Source organism: Apium graveolens, chromosome 6 (genome assembly GCF_009905375.1).
Source record: "Apium graveolens cultivar Ventura chromosome 6, ASM990537v1, whole genome shotgun sequence".
NCBI lineage: Eukaryota > Viridiplantae > Streptophyta > Magnoliopsida > Apiales > Apiaceae > Apium > Apium graveolens.
Genome location: NC_133652.1, coordinates 118,300,742 through 118,304,970, shown reverse-complemented (window position 1 = coordinate 118,304,970; position 4,229 = coordinate 118,300,742). Strand labels below are relative to the sequence as shown.

At 30.7% G+C, this 4,229-nt stretch overlaps 1 long non-coding RNA gene across 2 annotated transcripts; it reads right to left on the bottom strand.

Moving 5' to 3' along the window:
• Window positions 1–874: 874 nt before the first annotated feature.
• Window positions 875–3,216, bottom strand: LOC141667689 (uncharacterized). 2 transcript variants are annotated; one of them, XR_012552743.1, is made up of 4 exons: window positions 2,941–3,216; window positions 2,339–2,865; window positions 1,864–2,002; window positions 875–1,750 (listed from the first exon to the last, which is right to left on the bottom strand). It is a non-coding gene; the product is annotated as an uncharacterized LOC141667689 (long non-coding RNA). The 2 variants fall into 2 exon arrangements; XR_012552742.1 differs by having other exon boundaries at window positions 2,339–3,216.
• Between the last annotated feature and the right edge of the window lie 1,013 nt (window positions 3,217–4,229).

Below are 4,229 nucleotides of genomic sequence, written 5' to 3'. Positions count from 1 at the left end.
TTGGTCGACAAACAATCATCAATAAAATATCGCAGGCTTATCAACTTATAAGTCATAGGTTGCGTTTTAAATAAGGTTTCCAGTAAGGGGTTGTTAAATTAGTTGCCGACATTGTCAAATCATCATACATATTTTTTTTTATTTTAACAAAATTTCACGTCAATTTAGCAACTTTTCACTCCAATAGTCAGCAAGTCTTGAAAGTTGACTTGTGATACCTTAAATTAAATTGTAAATAACTCTTAAATTAATTTTTTTTTACGAAATATAGTACTTTTTTATCACTATATGTCACTACACCAAAAACAACATTCAGTAACAAAAAATGTTATAATAGGTCTCCTAAATTCTTACCAAATGCCAAAAACAGCCCAAGTTAACATAAAATTTATGTTAGTTTTTTCACCGATACCTTAGGGTACCTAAGGTAAAATATAATCCCCCTATTGTAACATGTATATTTATGTTACCCTAGACCCCTAAGGTAACATAAAACAAGCCTATTGTAACCTAAATATATGTTAGCTTAGACTAGAATAAAGTTTTTTAAAAAAGTGGAATGCAATGTGGGCCCCACACTGTGATGACGTGGCATGATGACATGGCATTCTGATGTGGCATATGGGCACAGTGGTGATATGACATGTGGGGGGGGGTCCACAGTGGTGACGTGGCATGTGGTATGTTTATACTACCTACACTAATATTTTATAAATCTAATGTAACACTTTATCACAGAAAAAATGAAAATATATTGTTGATATTTATGTAATCCCAAATATAAAACACAATGATCCATCAACAATACCATTTCATAAAACCGATGTACAGTTTAAATATACAACATAAATCTAATACATGTCAAAATTCATAATCCACTAACTACAAAAATTACAAGTCTAATTTATGAAAATCGCAATTAACTTAACTAATTAAACCAACTAAGGCCATTATAATTTGTGAACTTTACAGTTTTCACCTTTCAGAAGCTCTGTTAGTAGTTCATCTGTGAGCAGCTTATCAATTTCCGTTCCTATTGCGTCAATGGAATCTCGCAAGCCCAATCAATTCATTTCGTTGTCAAGTAGTTTTTCCAAATCTTCCTCATTAGCTTCCTTTACTTGAACTTCAAGTAGTTTATACAGCTCATCCCTGATCTCACATGTCTGAATATATGTTAAATTTTCTAAAAATCATATAAGAAATAGAGTTGAGTGCCATCAACAACAGGTATAAGAAATACAGTTGCGTGCCATGTGCGTATAAGAAATTTTCTACAAATTATAAAACTTAATAAATTTAGATCAGCAAACATGAATTTTGTCTCTGTATAATGTTCATTGTCCAATTTGCAATGTTGTCAATTATGCCCCCCTTACAATATTATAAGGGACCGTAAACTTCTAGACATTTAAAGGTAATTGTTGAGATTTTGAAGCTGGATCGAATTTTACTTTCAGTCATACAAGATTTAACCACCGCAAGCTTCTGCAAGCTTTTTAGACCTAATCTCTTCCACATACTGCTTTAAGTGTATTCTTTCAACCAACAATAAGTTTCCAAATCATGTAAAATTAATATTAATCTAAATACAGTGTCTTAAACTTGGAAAGAATGCTCAGAATGAGCAATTTTCAAGTTCACTAATTTGCTGATCAAAGTTTTTGATAGTTCTAGGTAGATCACAGAAATGGTTTAATTGCTGCTCAAGCAAAACAAACTCCACTGAGACGCACTTCTCCGCTGCATTCTACCAAATAAAAATAAACCATGACTACATTAAGATTCATATTGCATATTGCAAAGAAGCCAATTATGCTTCAAATATAAAAAACTAAAATGTATTCACAATTAATGCCTAACCATAAGTGCTTCTTTAGTAGCAGAGTCTAATTTTTGTACAAAATTGGAGCCGATCAAAATGACTTTTCTGGTAAAATCCTTGTCGTCGCCTTTCTAGAGTACAATACATTTTCACCCAGGATCCTTGAGAGTTTCAAATCTGGTGCCCAAAAAAAGCAAATTATAAAGCATTTAATACACACTTCATAACTCGAAAGTCATTATTAACAACAGTTAACTTCATTACTCTTAACAGAATTAGCACGTGAAGGCTGCAGCTCACTTCATTACTCGTTACAAATATATACATAATAAGAAACGAGAGTGGCTAGAATATAAGTATTACTACACCATAACTATTAATACTTAACTCTTTACATGTACTTTAACCAACTGCAACAACAGATATTTAGAAATAATTGTTTACTTTATCGAGGCAAGCAAAAATCAGTGTCATTTGTTTCTTGAAAATTATTAGACCTTTACTGTAAATTACCTTGAGATGATATTTTTTCTGAAGTTGTTGCCTTGCAAGACCAGTGTATATGCCACACATCAACCAGCTAAAGAGCAAATCTCACAAAGAAGAAATGAGATCCTTGAATCAACACCATCGAATATTTATGTTGCTGCAACAAGTGTAATCCCACCCTCAATGAAGATAGCATGGCATGTGCAAAGATCATTCCAAGGCACATCTTCCCTCAGGATTTCAAGATTACGCCCAAACAAGACACAAGGGCAAAAGAGTCTTGTCCAGCCTGTCGATGGGAGATGTGAGGACTATTGGACAAATTCATAGTTCTGGAATATGATGCGATTATACTGGAAACAAAAATTGCTTCAACAGATACATACTGGACTTTGACTAGAACAATGATGTATCCATACCATACTCAAAGCCCCAAGCATAATATAAACACCCAACACAAAGAAGGCACTGCACTCTTTCTTTTATATGATAAGCTTAGTTCTCCTCTCCGGCTACTTTGAATTTTTCTACTTTGTTCTCTTCTCCGGTTACTTTACCAAAAATTTTGTGTCTACGTCAATTTTTTGGGCAATAATTAACAACAATAACAAAGTAAATTATTATACCTTCCAAATGTTTATAGATGTTTATGCTGCAGTTTTTACACAGTTTAAGAATTTTTGAAACAAACAAAGGAGAATCCTTGCATTTTCTACAAGAATCATTAGAGAATTAGTAGATTGAAATGATAAAACAAATAAAACACACACACACAGAGACATATATATATATAGAGAGAGAGAGAGTTCTAGAGACTAGCACGAGAAGAATGAGTGGCGGCTTTCTTCAGAGCTTGCCCCTTAATTCCAGAACTTCTACAAACTATTAATGTAAAGCCCTAATTTTACCACAAACTACAAACCCTAATTTAATCAATCACGTTTTTTATCAGTCAAACTAATCAATTTTTAATCAAATATTAAATATTACCCTTATATTATTTAAAAAAATTGAAAATTATGTATTAAAGTAGATCAAATGTACTTTTCAATGATATATTTTTTTTTATTCAGTTATAAAGTATTAATAAATTTTAGTTAATTTGACTGCACACAAATCAAAGGTGATGAAAAAAAGGTACGGAAGGAGTAATATTTAGTTGAAAAGCTTGTACACTTTAAAATTAAGGTTATTTAATTTGAAATTGATATTAATATTTTCTTTGTACAAATTTTTTTTTATACTTTTAAGCAGTATTCTAAAAATCAGTTACTTCTTTTTACTCGTTTTTGAAGTTTAGTCCGATCTGATTTCCGCTTTTATAAAAAAAACCAGTTTAAACTCGGTTTGACTCCGATTACGCACAATCAAACTCGATAGTTGACTTTTACTCGGGGTTAAAATTTAGTTTTTACTTCCGAGTACTTATTGCGAGTATTCTTCAAGTTTTGAGTACTCACTTTTCTAGAACAAAATCAAGTCGGTATCAGTTTCGATATTTACTTGTAAAGGAGTTAACGAATATGAATATAAAATTATTATATTTAATATCATTTTTTAATGAGAATAATTCATTTAAATTTTACTTAAACATAAAATATTTCTTTTGAAGTTGATATGTTATTACATATTTTCTTATTTTTGGTACATATATTTTCTTAAATTAAATATGAATCAAATGCTAAAAATTTGAAAAAAGTATGATAAATAGAGTAATTCATTTTAGCATATTCGTTATTACTGTTCCTATTTAATATAATAAGGCGTCATTAATATATGTCAGTCAATCAGTTTGTGAATGCATTAAAGAAGCTAAATTATCAATGATGCACAAAAAATGAGTTAAGGATATTATTGTAATTTTCGATTACTGCATGAAGTAAAAGTTTACTGCATTTAGCAATCATGATTTTTT